Source organism: Zootoca vivipara, chromosome 15 (assembly GCF_965207765.1).
Source record: "Zootoca vivipara chromosome 15, rZooViv2.hap1.1, whole genome shotgun sequence".
NCBI classification, from domain to species: domain Eukaryota; kingdom Metazoa; phylum Chordata; class Lepidosauria; order Squamata; family Lacertidae; genus Zootoca; species Zootoca vivipara.
In genome coordinates, this window is record NC_142598.1 from 28937127 (window position 1) to 28952524 (window position 15398).

A 15398-nucleotide genomic window follows, 5' to 3' on the forward strand; every position below is an offset into this window, starting at 1 on the left:
TCCCAGGTGGGGCTCACTAGCTTTGGGAGGAGGTGTTTTGATTCCTCAGCTGGAGGAAGCTCAGGACAGGCGATGGTCTCATGCCTCATCAAGCCCAGATGCTCCAATCTGTGCAAAAGGGAAGCAGAATTGAGTTGCTGTGTCTGCTCAAATGCCCATGTTGACAAGTTTGGATGCTCCTGGACCCCTACGGGACTGTATCTTCACTGCTGGACCTGGCTTACCTGGAAATTAACCTGCACTGCCTTTCCTGACCTTTAGACTTTCCTTGTGTGGAGTGGACTTTGAATTTTGGACTTTACACACTGACTTGCCACCAGGTAGGCCAGGGGTTCAGGGCATGGACTGATGAACCCACTTTTCCAGATTCTCTTATCAGTGTTGCTCAGCTGAAAAGACTCTGGGTGAAGTGTCTTGACACCAGTCAACTGGGGGCAGATAAAGGAAGCAGGGATTATTATTTTTTTGAGGGGAAAGAGTTTCCTGTTTGGTTCTGTTTCCCATGTTGGACTTTAAGGTTGTAAGTGAATTAGTGCTGCCCCTAAACAGCTGCTCTGCTGAGCTAGGCATCTGTGTCCTGCAGAACGAGGTCAAAAAAGTTGGTATGGTGACAAGCATGAAAATGGGACTCGCATGCTTAATATTGCCCTTTTTCCAGGAGTAATGCCTCACTTGGCAGCCAGACCGGATTCTTCTCTGTGTTGGAGAGCCAAGAGGAGGTTGCTTTTTGTCTTGTCCCCATATCAGAAAAACTGGGAGCAAAACTCCTCTGTAAGTCAGGGCTGGTTACTTCTCTACTCAGAAGAGCTGACTCCGCTGTGAGTCAAAAGTGGGGAGCAATTTCTCCCCAGCATGGGTTGTCTTGCCAGATACCACCCACGGAGCCCGTTCTGGACCTTCAGCAGACCTTCAGCTTCTGCAGCAGAAGCTGTCCTCAAGAAGAGCAAACTTTTGACTAAAAACAAAAGATCCCTCCCTCACTTCTTATGACCAGGGCACTGTGGGCCCTTTCCAACTCTACAATTCTATTATCTCTTTATGACTGAAGTCATCACTGCTATGCCCACCAGGCTGCCAATTCAGTGAGGGGATTTGGAGAAATTAACAAGGGGGCAAAGATGGATCCACACTTACCATTGTTGCCGGCTGGCAGTGGACAAGGTCTCTCCTATGGAATCTGTGGATGGATTTGCTGGAATGCAGGCTCTCTGTGTCCCCTTGCCGAGGGATGTTACTGTAGGTTGTAGTCTGTTGCTCCCTTTGCTGAGCACAGAGCCATCTTGCTGCGAGGAGGAGGCTATGTCTGTGATGTGCAGAAGTCCTTCTCCCCGGCTGATGGTTAAAGTGGATCTGCTAGACGGAGGTGGTCTCTTTCTTCTCCAAAGCAGCTTGAAGAGGAGCAGAGGGCTGCATGTGGGAGCCTCTGAGAGATCTCCTTGCTACCCTTCTTAGCAAAAGACTGCAGATTGGAGGAACATTGATTGTTAGGTATCGCTGACATGCCTAGTACTCTAAATAGACCTATAAGCTATTCCTAAGCAGTAGATCAGGAGCAACAGAACTGTCCTGTTCTTCTCTAGAAGGTAGTGCTAAAAACTGAATCTGAAAGGTTTCTCTTGTCATGGAAGAAAGCCTCCCACCCTGATTGACCCTGCCTTCTTCCTGAAGAGGAGTTAACCTCTTGCTGTCTGTTCTGCTACCTGCGGATGCACATTGCCATTGGTGGGATTCTGCCTGTCCTGCTGTCCTGTCTAAGCCTCTGAGCAATTTTTCCTATCTACCATCTTGAAACCGCACTTGAAACTACATCCTGAAAAGCAAAATGCAACATAATTTAATACTATATTAATTACTGTCAACAATGCCATATCTTTTATACCATACTTTTGCCATTGTCCAGGATCTACCCAAGGTCAGTCAGATGCCTGATAGCCCTTTTCTAGCTTGCTCAGAAATAAAGAGTACTTTTGGAGCTGCCTTCAGTGGGTTTTCCCAGCACTGATAAGAAAACTTGGAAAGTCCAATTTACTATGAACTAGATGTGGGATGTAATCCACTGGGAGAAGTCAAATACAACATTCCTTGTTTTCCTAGAGTGGACATGCAAAGGGATGTTTGGTCCAGCCTGTTGAAACTTCCTGTTCCTCCTGGCCTGGAGTATCCTTCCTTGCATGTGACTAGTGGGTAGGTGTGACTTTTCCAGACCTGGTAAAAGGACAAGGCATGCTGCCACACTCTCTTTTCCATCTTCCCTTTCGTCCTGCGAACTTCCTGGAATGAACTGCTGGCTGCCAGCCAAGCAGTTCCCCAGGTCATCTCCCTTATGGGGCAAACCTGTTTTTATACATTTGTAACTTTTAAGACTAAAGCCTGCCTTCAGGGATCACACTCTGCTCTGCCTGATTGTGAGTAAACTTCCTTTTTATTGCTCATGAATAAGACTGTGGTGTCTTTATTCTTTTAGGAGGGATTTAAGGGGTCTTACCAGGGAAATATTAGAACACATTTCAATCTGGACAAGCCAGATTGAATTGCGTATTGTCTTAAGAAACTCACACGAGTTTGCAACCTGTAAATGGGAATGCACTCTGCTAAGTAAAGGAACTTACTAATGCAAGTTAGGAAGGATATTAATAAACAATATATCCTCTCCTTCCACCCTGAACGTTCCCACACTAGACGCTGCCCATCTCACTTCCTGGGTCAGTCCTTTCCACAGCCAAAACCAAAAGCCTCTCCGTAGTTGAATTACAGGCCTCACTGGTCCAAAGTATTTGACTGCCTGAGGCTGAGGAGCAAATCTCCTTGGCTCTTGAGGCGTATAGTACCCAAGGTTATAATTTACATATGCATGGATGATGACTTTATTGCTTGGCAGGTAGGTAGTGGCAGGAGAAGATGACTTTCATGCCTGTGGGATTGAACATTCACATGAAAACATGCCAAAACATGAGCATGCTGATGTACACGCATGTACTCCATCATACACTGAGCATGCACAGCTACCATTCTGCTTTGTTTAACTGTCCCTGGCAATTCTTTCAGGGTTAGGTTCTTGGACATAACTCGAAGAAACAAAAAAAAAAAATCCTGAAAGTTGCAAAGATCCCCTTCATGAAGCAGGCTGCAGCAGTTCGGCTTCCGTCGAGTGGGGTAGTTAAACGGAAAGATCACATGAATAATGCAAGCCTTATTGTAAAGATAACAAAAAAACACAGTGGGGGAGGCCAGCCTTGTCACTATTTACCATGCAGATGTTTAATTGGAAATCTAAATAATGTATTAGGCTCTCTGCTTTGGAATCAGTCGCTGACGCTCTGCTGATCTGTTTCTGGATCAGCGAAGGGTGAGATGAGTTTGCAGAAACAAACTCCACAATTGCTTTGCTTTAACGCTAAGGCAAACATAGTTAACATTTTGCTTGTTTGTTAGCACCACAGAACCAGTGCTTTACTCTCGGGCACTGCAACTGAATGTGCTTATATGGAACAAAATAAGGAAATGCAGAAAATACAAGCGTAAATCAACAAACACACCACCCATTTGGACTTCACCAAGGGATACGAGGAGAGTTTACAGGAAGACAAAGCAGAAAGAGAATGTATACCTTCAACTGTTGATTTTTACTCATTTTTACTTTTTGTAAACTTGGTTGTCTTTTATTTACGTTAAGCATTTTTAACACAAACCTTTTAATGTGTACAGTACAGTCATCCCTTGGTTTTCGAACAGCTTAGTTTTCGAACGTTTTTGGCTCCTGAACGCCACAAACCTGGAGTGACTGTTCCAGTTTGCGAACTATTTTTGGATGCCAGACATCTGACGGGGCTTCTGTGGCTTCCGATTGGCTGCAGGAGCTTCCTGTAGCCAATCAGAAGCTGCGCCTTGGTTTCTGAACATTTTGGAAGTCAAACGGACTTCTGGAACGGATTCCATTTGACTTCCAAGGTACGACTATATTTTATATTCTTTGTAAACCACTTAGAAGTTGTGCTTACATTTAAGCGCTATGCACTTTTTGTTAAATGAAAATAAAGTCTGACAGTGACCCCATTGGGATTAAGGTGAGGCTGAAAGTAGGAAGGAGAGGCCTTGATCCAACTCCAGAACAAGCCCCAGAGCAGCACATTGGGGAATGAAAATAGACCAGTCCATTGGGCAATCTCGTTCCGTGATGGAACAATCTCCTTAGTGTTATGATGTTAGCATAAGCCCCATAGGTTGTGTTCCTTAATGGTCTGGGTCCCAAATATCTGAGATTACACCTTCTCTTTCAGCTAGCCTGTGTACCAAGATCAGCGGAAGAGGCTGCCCTGGATGCATTATCAGGGGTGTGTAACATGATGGCCCGTGGGAGAACCTTTCTTCAAAATGTGGTAAGCCATGCTCACTCTGCCAAGTGGGGCCCTGAACGTCTCCCCCTAAGTCAGTGATGGGCAACCTTTTGAGCTTGGTGTGTCAAAATTCGCCAAAAAACTGAGCATAACTCGGGTGGTGTGTCACTTCGAGAAAAAAACCATAATTTCGCGATATTTGTAGTTTAAATAACAAAAATGTAGAATTGTAATATATAACTGTATTTAATAAACCAAAAACTAATGATTTAACCAAACCAAACCAAAAAACCCTTATTTATCACAAAGTGCCCAGAGTTGTTGAGCTTTTTTGGGGGGAGCTGCTGACCAAAGTTTTGGAGGTTTTTTTGGGGGTGTGTGTGTGCAAAAGTTGCTTTTATTTTGGGGGGGGGATGCCCCAAAGCTGCTGCACTTTTTTTGGGGGGGAGGGAAGAGAATAGAAATAAATGACGAATAATACCTTCGCTGGAACTAACACGCAGCACCGACATAGTCTGCCAAAGCGCCAAAAAAAACACCCAGCACAGAACGGGTTAAAAAATGGAACACTGTTACACCCAATCATCGTCTGCCAAAGCACCAGAAAAAAACAGCATAGAAAGGGTTAAAAAACTAATCTCTGGCTACCAGCAACAACAACAACAAAAAAGGAAACCCGGGTTTTAACAGCGGAGACAAGCTCTAGCGTGAGGAGGAACGGGATAACAAATGGGGGGGGGGAGAACAACAGCCCGAATGGGCCGATGGGGCGCATGCCAGCAGTGAGGACTCTGCGTGTCACAGGTTCGCCATCACTGCCCTAAGTCTTGCCCTTAGGAATATGGCTAAGAACCACAGTGGCAATCCAACAGGGGGTGCAAGCATAGCTGGGGACATGGCTGTGGATGGGGAAGATAAACCCTAAAATCTAAATAGATCAGCTTTCTCAACTCATTCTCATAAACACACTTTTTTATTTAAAAAAAATAACACACGCACACGCACACAGAAGAATAATTATTTTGTTTTTATTAACCTTTATTTTTGTAGGAAAGTATTTTTCTTTTTGCGTCTCAACAGATGAAATTCATAACCTTGTTTTCTGGTAAGACAATTCAAACATACAAATCAATTACAACAATGTGCTTTTCAGCTTTTTTTTGTCATTTAAATAACCAACAGTTTTGAAGGACACAGACAATAGGGCTTTAGCAGAACAATGGTACAATTAAAACAGTGTTCAGTGAAAAGCAATGTTCAATAGCTGAAGGGACAATGAGGAAGAGACTTCTATTATTTTTGGTTCTTCTCTTAGCAAAACCTGGATTGGGAAAAAATAATAATTCTGGTGAAAGCAAGGGCAGTGATTAGAATTCTTGTTTGTAGGAAATCAGGAAAGTATATTTTACATTGAAACAACAGGTAGTAATGAGGGTGGCAGGCAGAAAGGAATAAATTCCTCATAATAAAGTATGTCAGTAAATCTCCATGCTCACTTTTTTCTTCACAGCGTAAAAAAGGCGCTTTTAGTATCACTCTTCCTTTTCAATTTGCTAGTATCTATTACGTTCCTTGGTTAGTATTTGTTCAAACATTTCCCCCCGTAGATAATAATGGGAAAAATATTATTTCATACACATGACATTTGGGGTTAATTCAGTCTTTAAGTGGAAAATTCAAATATCTTGTACCTTTAATTGGCCATGGTCTTCCTACCTAATATCATTGAGAGTAGGCAGTTCTGCACATCCATTTTAGTACCTATAGAGTACCTATAGACTCTTAGTACCTATAGAATCATGCTCTCTCCTGTCCACCCACACATACACAACTACCGGTATATTTTTAAAAAACTCTTCAGGAAAATTCACCAGCATTTTAATGTACATTTTTTCCTAATAACCACATCTGTATGCCATTTCCCCTAATATGCACATTTTTGCAGAGCATTCCCCCCTGAAATAATGTATTTTTGTATGTTATTTTCACCATGCATTTTTAAAATGCACACTTTACTCCAGTATAGGCATTCATATACAGACTACTTGGTTGGAGAGTTGCCATGCAATATTGGAGAAGTGTGAATTTTGAAGGATGAATTTGCTTTGGTTTTCATATTGTTCTGGAAAATGCAAATTAGGTTGATTCACCTAATTTTTTTTAATGGAATTGACTTTCTCTCCCATCTTGACCCTCGAGATACACTCGCCCAGTTATAACATACAACATTGAGATCCTCAGATATTCTGGCTCCTAAAGGTTAGGTCTTGGTGAGAAACCTCCATGCTCGACAGTGGAGCTACATGAGAAGCAAACCAGTCACTGAACTAAGGGGTTTCCGGCTTGTGGGAGTCAAAGGCGTTTCAATAGGTTGTGCACTCAGGGAATAATTAATTTATTTCAATGTAGGGAGAAGGGGGGGGAATGACAAGGCAAACAAATAAGGACAAGCAAGCATGGGCGTACCCAGTGTGGGGCAGGGGGGCAGCTGCTCCCTAGAAGCAAAATTTTTTACTGTATTTTATGGACCATAACCCGCACTTTTCCCCTTCAAAAACTGAAGGGGAAAAGTCGCTGCGGGTTATGGAAATTGGGCTGTTTCCACCCCCTCCGCGGCTGCAGCCAGCGACAGGAACGTGGGGAGGGCGAGAAACAGCCTGAAAGTGGGCTGTTTTCGCCCCCTCCGTGGCTGCAGCCAGCGAAAGGAATGTGGGAGGGGGGAGGAGGAGCCTGAGCTGGGGGGGGCGGCGGTCGGGAGCTCCATCCTTCCTTCCCCCCTCTTTCTTTCTTCCTTTTTCTCCCTCCCTCCCTCCCTCCCCCTCCCTTCTCTCTCTCTCCTTCCTTCCTTCCTTCCTTCCTTCCTTCCTTCCTTCCTTCCTTCCTTCCTTCCTTCCTTCCTTCCTTCTTTCTCTCTCTTCCCTCCTTCCTTCCCTCTCTCTTCCCCTCTCTTGCCCCCCCCAGTTTTGACCCTGGGTACGCCCCTGCAAGCAAGAGGTAAAAAGCTAACAAAACAACCACAAAAATGGCCAAGAAGGCAAGACCCATGCTAAGCTAACCTGAGGCTACCTGAAGGGTTGAGGGTGGGATGGCTCTTCCTCTCCCTCCCTTCTTTCCTTGCATGCATGCCACAAAAGCAGCCTTTCCCCCTCACAGATCTCTCTCCACAAAAGATGGCAAGTGGAGGTAGGACACATTCAGCCATGGGGAGGATACAGATCCCGGCAGACGAAAAAAGCTAGAATGATTCTTAGCTTCTATGTCTGTCTCTGGTGGCGGCAGGCAGAAGTGGCAAATCCATTCCAGCCTTTTTCTTCTGCCTGCATTGATTTGTGGTTTGTTTGTTTTTAAATTAGAATGTGGCTGGGCACACCTGACACACCCCTTGAACACCCCTATTGTAGGAGTTACTGGAGTTCTATTATGTAGTAACGCCTTTCTTAGGCTCTGACCCAGCAAACATGAAGTATCGAGCTCAGTTCACACAAATCGGCTAATGAGGAAGTTACAAGTGTTTCAGGACTGTGTGGAAGATTGTGTGGTTTTCCATGGGGCTGGGGGGGGGGGGAAATCCCTGCATATGAAAGATTAGAATATCAGGGGGAAAGCCTGACTTTGCATTAACATAAATTTTCTGCATTACATTGGTTTCTGAAAAGATGTAAGAGGGGAAAAGGGATCCCCATCAGCTCTATAAAGAGATTCAGAGTAGTTCTACCACCTCATGTACTGTTTGTCTGAACTACCCATGCAAATTAAACGACTGCTGCCATGTCCCATCCTTTCTTTAAGACAGGGGTGGCCAACTCCCAAGAGACTGCGATCTACCCACAGAGTTAAAAACTGGCAGTGATCCACCCCCTTTTGGGGGGTTCAGGTAAAAGTTGTTGAGGTTTTTTTTTAGGGAGGAGGAAAGCCCCTTTTGGGGGGGTGTTGGGCTAAAATGTTGAGCATTTTTAGGGGAGCCAAAGTTGAGCTTCTTTGGGGGGAGCCAGTGATCTACCACAGGCGTCCAGTGATCTACCGGTAGATCACGATCTACCTGTTGGACGTGCCTGCTAAGACAACCTAACCTCTGAACAGGCACCCTTTTTCTTGTGAGGGGAGAAGTTGCTTGATCACACCAAGTGAACAAGTAAACACCCATTTGGTTCTGTTTCCCTTAGGCTCAATGCTCATAGACCTCCATGTGGATGACCATTTGAAATGCAGTTGCATGAAGGCTGCTTCATATGGCAAAACTATTTGTAGGAAAGAATGTCTCTTGGAGGTTTTGCAATTTTCACCACACCACCAGCAACTCTCTCTCTCTCTCTCTCCTTTTTCTCTTTTTTTGCGGGTGGAGATCACACGGAGGAAAAGGTCCAAACAAAATGGAGAACCACCAACATAAAGAGGTTTGCAAACATTGCAAATAAGTCCATCAACATTACTTGCACATACAAATGTTGATTAGCCCTTCTGCTATATACTGAGTCATACTATTAATGTATCTAACTCACTTTCATTGACAGTGGCTGGCAAAAGATCTCCAGGGTCTTGGAAAGTAGTCTGGCCTAGCCCTTCTCGGAGATGTCAGGAATTTGATCCAGGGCTTTTCCCCCATGCAAAACATATCCTTTACTACTGAGCAACAGCCTTTCCCCATACATCAACATTAGTCATTTTAGGCACATCAATAGTTTGGGAAAAGAAAAAGGAACCAGCAATCATTCAAATCACAAAAGTTTAACTATGCCGTCTTGGTGCCTGGAGAACATGCTGTTTTCTTTCTTAGCTGTTTACAAACCTGGGTTGGGGAGTCAATAACTTCAGGCATATGGGTTTGGGTCACTGTTCTTTGTAAAGCCAAAGAAATGCAGGGAAGGCATTCACTCTGGATACACAAAACCATGTTGCTAAACTGCCAGCTGATAGCACTGGTGTCCATAGGAAGAAAACCTCTCTAGTTTAGACATAAACTAGTATAAATTGGCATGAATACATAGGATGAATACTAGTTTGCATCATCCTAAGATACGAATGCAACAGGGCCATTGCATGAAGTAAGGAAGCATTCGGCATAAACGGAATAGAATTTGCTTTTTTACATTATTGAGTCCTAGCATAACATTAACTGTCTTGAAAGTATTAGGACTAGGTGGGAAATAATGGACATTTCCCAGCTTTTGCATTGTGTCATCAAAAGCAATTTATTAAACTACAATTTCAAGAAAGAGTCCCCATTAGCAGCAGTTGGTCAAAGTTTACGCTAATAGCCAATGAGCAACCAGAAGGTACTATGAAAAATTCATTAAACTGAACATTGGTATCGGTTCAACCCAGAATCCCTATATCTGATTATTTTAGTCTCGTTAAGAATCTTTAAAGCTCTTTTGATGTTTTCAAATTGATTCCTTGTTGACTAAGAAATAAATGAATATTTATTTATTTATTTCTTAGTCAACAGTAATCTGTAAAAAGAAGTTCCTTTTCCCCAGTTTTTTTCCAGGGTGGGACTGGGACAGGAAGTTAAGATACAAACAAGCCATTTAAAATAAATATATCAAGCCAGGAAAAAAACAAACCCAGGCAGGACTTAGTATAGCCCATAAGCGAAGGCAAGACCTCTTTTTTTTTTTTAAACCCTAATCCAAATATAGGATGTTACTTGGAGTCTTGAGAGAGAATTTGTGATAGTTAGATAATTTGGAATTTCATGAGGTCACCCTGTCACAAAGCAAGCTCTTTAATTAATCACAATAGTCAATATTTGTCCATTGGAGATAGAATTTTGTACGTTATTCAGACCAAGTTCATTATCCAGTACAATATCCACATAACCACACAGGCCGCTACTGACATTATCTGTTGATTATAGGCAGTGATTCCCCCCCTTTAAAAATGTTTAGGGGTACTCTCATTTTCCTACTCATATTGAAATACTGCCCCTCAATGAGGCCAAACTTGGATCCACAAAATGTTTCTGTGTCCCCACCAGAAAAAAAGCACTGATTATAGGGCAACAGAAAACAACATGGATAATATCACACGCCATGCAAACCAGAACAACAAAGTCTATTTGCAAGATTGTGTCCCTGTGGCCACTTGAATGCCAAGCTAGTTGGATCATTGGTTTGACTACTTATACTTGTTGCATTCTTGATCACCAAGGTAAAGCAATGTGTGTGTGTGTGTGTGTGTGTGTGTGTGTGGGAATCCATTCGATAGTAGAACTGATCTTTATGCCATGATAATTGTTGCAATAGGAAAAGCAAGCTAGTCAGGGAACTTTTAAATGGCCCAGTGCCATCTACAGCTAATGAAGGGAGATTGAAGGAATCACTAGTCATCCAGCTCATTTGGAAAGAACAACGTAGTGTTGCAGTAGATCGGATCTCCTTGGAGGTTTTCAAGGCTCATCTTTACAGCTTGAAGAATAATGCATTCCTCCACCACCACATATAACCCCTGGAACCACAACCTATGTGGCATTCATTCACCTGGAACATTGCCTCTAACTTTTAGGCCTGGAATCTACTGCTGGCCTCTGTTATTCTGCCCCTTGTCCCCAACCCAGTTAATTTCCTTCATTAATAGCATTGCCACTCCTTAACGCCAAATGAGCTTCTGCATCCTCGGTAGTTCCATGGGAGGGCAAATGTGCCTATGCACCAAGGCTGTTGTTGGCTCCATGTTGGCACATGTGCAGGACATACCCACCCAAGCATGTGTGGCCTTTCAAGAGACCTGATGGGCTCATATGGAGGTTTGAAACAGTTAACAGTTGTCTTGGTAGCAGCACCCACCCTGTGGAACACCCTTCCATCAGATGTCAAGGAAATAAGCAGCTATCTTAATTTTAAAAGACATCTGAAGGCAGCCCTATTTAGGGAAGCTTTTAATATTTAATGCTGTATTGTTTTAATATTAGATTGGAAGCCGCTCAGAGTCGCTGGGGGGACTCAGCCAGATGGGCGGGGTATAAATAATAAATTATTATTATTATTATTATTATTATTATTATTATTATTATTATTATTATTATTTACCCCTGTGTACTGATTGGCTGGTCTTCCTTTTGTGGGCAGGCTGAGTTAACAGCCTCAAAGCAGGGTGAGCACATTCATGTGGACGTTTAAGTTCAACCTAGATGCAACATTAATTGCATGAATGCAATTAATTTGCATGCTTTTGGTTTTTTTTTTAAATAGTTGTGGGTAGGTGAGGAGGTTTCAACACTGGGACTGTATGGGATGGGGAGGACGTGTTAAACCCTTTCCCCTACTGCTGTCGTCTCAATGAAAATTTTCCCCTCCCAGAGGCTGCTCTTTTTTCAGGAGAAAGTTTCCATTGGTGCTGATGCAGTTAACAGCCTGGGGGGGGGGCAGTTTTCATACAGGAAGGAAATAGTTAAATTCTCTCCATCCTCTCTGCCCGCCCCCTGCAGCTGCTATTTCCATTTTAAAACATGCCTGCTAATTGCACCCATGCAATTTATGTCACATAAAGCTTGGCCCTTAGTTGTAGCACTTTTGAACCTGCAAGGATATCAAACTATTTGCTCCAGAGTTCAGGAAGGATCCTGGGTATGTCCCCCGCCCCCCCCCCCAGAAATGAACCCATGCAATAGGCATATTTGTCCATTGCGGTTTCTCTTTTCACCATGTTGCCATAACAGAAAAAGCAGCTCTGTCTGAAATGCTGTTGCAATTCTTGAAAACACAAATGTTTCTTTCCAAGCCAGCCAATCACTAGAATCCGCATGAAACCCTCGCTCTTGTAAATCAAAAGGCTATCTCCTGTCGTTATAATCTCTTTGCATGCCATTGCTTGTTCTTTCAGCTCAGAGAAAGAATTCTCCAGAGGGCAATAAAGTAGATGCATTGCACAGACTTTTAAAAAACACGGCTATCTTTTAAAAGAGGAAACCCTGTTTCCTAGTGATAGCCAAACTTTGCATATAATGGATGTAACCTACCGTATTAGTCTTTGTAGTATACACTCAGCTAATAGCGCGTACCAACAGGAATAGATTGCGGAGTTGCTAGCACTGAAGTCCTATAAAAGTTTAAAAGAAGACGGAGGAGACAGAGCCCGTGCCATTGCTTGTGCTTTCTGAATTATACAAATAGCAAAGTTCTTGGAAAATAGCTTAGAAAAATATAACTTCCCCTTTCAAAGCAATGAGGTAAAATAAGCCCTTCCAGCTGGTGATTACAGCTCTAACTAGCTAAATGATTCCCTCAGGTATCAATTACTGATCCGGCTCTTGCAATTCAAATACAGACCCCCAGGTACTCAGTCAAGGTGTTAAGCAGCCCAATGTTGCATTCACTTTCGCAGAAGATTCATTTCCATTTCCTCATTGTTATCGGAGCAGGGCTAGCACTATCTTGCTACTCAGTTACACTTTCTCCTTAATTACATGGGCAGAAATCCCACCCACCCCCCACTTCCATCATGGATTATGCTGGAATATAGGAGAGAAGGGACGAACACCTTTTCTCAAGGAAAGGAAGGACAATCTGCTCTGTAGTTAACTGAGGTAGCTGATAATGCACAAACTCGCCCACACGGAAACTAATGGCAGCCCATGTGCTTCTGCCGTCGCATAAACAGAGCCAGCTGGAAATGTAACGTCACAGCTTGGCATTTGTTAAGTCCAAAGTTAATGTGCTCATACAAAGGATCTCATGAGAATCATATAAGGTATCTTGTACTGGGGTAACTGCAACTGCCAGAGCCAGATTACTCACTCAGTTCAGTGTGAATTAGACCACACTGATAATTTCTAAGAATGGACACTGGACCTGCCAAATTCTGGAGTCTGGAAATTGAGTACAGTGGAACCTCGGTTTATGAACACCTCGGTTTACGAATTTTCGGTTTACGAACGCCACGGACCCATCTGGAACGGGTTAATTCACTTTCCATTACTTTCAATGGGAAAGTTCGCTTCAGTTTATGAACGCTTCAGTTTATGAACAGACTTCTGGAACCAATTACACCCATGCTTCGGGTTAAGTACGCTTCAGGTTGAGTACTCCGTGGACCCGTCTGGAACGGATTAATCCACTTTCCATTACTTTCAATGGGAAAGTTCGCTTCAGTTTATGAACACTACAGTTTATGAACATACTTCCGGAACCAATTACACCCATGCTTCGGGTTAAGTACACTTCAGGTTGAGTACTCCGCGGACCCGTCTGGAACGGATTAATCCACTTCCATTACTTTCAATGGGAAAGTTTGCTTCAGTTTATGAACGCTTCAGTTTATGAACAGACCTCCGGAACCAATTGTGTTCATAAACCGAGGTACCACTGTACTGCATACTCTACAACATTTCTCCGATGAAAATAGGGACGTCCTAAGGAAATGTGGGTCATTCTGGGATCAAATGAGAAACTGGGATGGCTTCTGTAAATCTGGGACTGTCCCTGGAAATAGGGACATTTGCAGGGTCTGGTACTGTACAAGATGAAGCCTACTGGGATGACTATCGGATGTTCCCAAGCTATGCTAGGCTTCTCCACAATCCACTCTAGACTGTTGGCAGAGCAGAACAAATCCATTTCTGGCTCTGCCAAATGTTCTTGGAAAGAAACCAAGCAGTTCATCCAAAACAGTTTCATTTAATACGACCGATTACACCCATAGGAAAAAAAAATGCATTGGAGTTCCTCAAGGATCTGGTATTGGGACCTGTGCTTTTAAAATTTGTTCATCATAAGCCATCTAGAGTGAGCAGTGAGGTGGCCATGTTTGCTGAGGATACTGAATGGTTCAGGGTCTTTAAAACAAAAAAGGGATGGATAAGAGCTCAAAAATGACCCCTCCGAACTGAGTGAATGGGCGGTAAAATGGAAATGCAATTCAATGTAAACAAATGTGAACTGATTTGCATGTCGTGGCAAAGAAAATCATTTTTATATTAAAAAACACGCTTAATTTTACATATACACTCTTGGAGTTTGAATGACCAGGAGCAAGACCTTGGGGGTCTCAGTGGATAGCTTGATGAAGATGTCAACCCAGTGTGGGGCAGCTGCGAAAAAGGCAAATGCTGTGCTAGGGATCATTAGGAAAGGAATTGAAAATAACACAGCCAGTATCACAACGCCCTTATACAAATATGAGGGATGACTGCATTTGGAATACTGGTTGTTTCATCTAACAAAGGATATTGTAGAGATGAGAAAAGTTCAGAAAAGGGCGACCAAAATTATCAAGGGGATGGAGTGACTATGAAGAAAGCTTGCAGCGTTTTGGATTTTTTAGTCTAGGCAAGTAAGAAGTGGCATGATAGAACTGTATAAAATTATGCATTGTGTGGAGAAAGTGGATAGAGAAATATTTTGCTTCGTGTTTTGTAACACTGGAACTCATGGACATATCATGAAACTGAATTTTGGAAGATTCAGGAAAGGCAAAAGAAAGGAATTCTTTACACAGCACATAGTGGTGAAACTATGGATTTCTCTCCGACAGGAGGCAGTGATGGCTAGCAACTTGGATGGCTTCAAAAGATTAGAGAAATTCATGGAGGGCAAGGCAATGTTTTTTTCTTTTTAAATTTTTATTTGTATCCTGCCTTTCCCCCACTGCAAGACCCAAGGTGGCGCACAGCATAAATCAAAACCGACAACTAAAAACACACAATAATTATAAAAATGTAGAAACAAATAAGCAGCCCTATTAAAAACAGCACTTTAAACCATTCCAAAGCGGGCACACATGCACAAAGCACAACATCCAGCCTCAGAAGACACTGCCACAACAGCCAGTTAGTGGGCCAAGGCCTGTCACAAGAAACAAGTATTTGCCTGCCAGGAAAAGGAAAAGGAAGAGGGGTCAAGAGTAGCCCCTTGTGGAGGGGAGTGCCACGATCTGGAAGCAGACACCAAGAAGGCCCTTATTTGTATCACAGGGTGTCTTGTCAGAGGCCAGTTATATTTAGGGAAATGTTTCTATTCCCCATGATTTGGAAAACGATGAAAATGTGATTCTCGTCTGTGCATTCTAAAGGTCCATAGTTAGAAGGCCGATATTGAAGAACCTGAGCACAGAGTTTTGCCATTCCTG

General features: G+C 43.0%; 1 long non-coding RNA gene across 1 annotated transcript in view; it reads left to right on the plus strand.

Annotated features, from left to right (window-relative positions):
• Positions 1–4625, plus strand: part of LOC148683431 (uncharacterized) — a 110224-nt gene extending 105599 nt beyond the window's left edge. Inside the window, exon 4 of the long non-coding RNA XR_015947178.1 lies at positions 4278–4625. This is a non-coding gene — a long non-coding RNA (uncharacterized LOC148683431). The remainder of the gene's footprint in view (positions 1–4277) is intronic.
• Positions 4626–15398: the final 10773 nt, after the last annotated feature.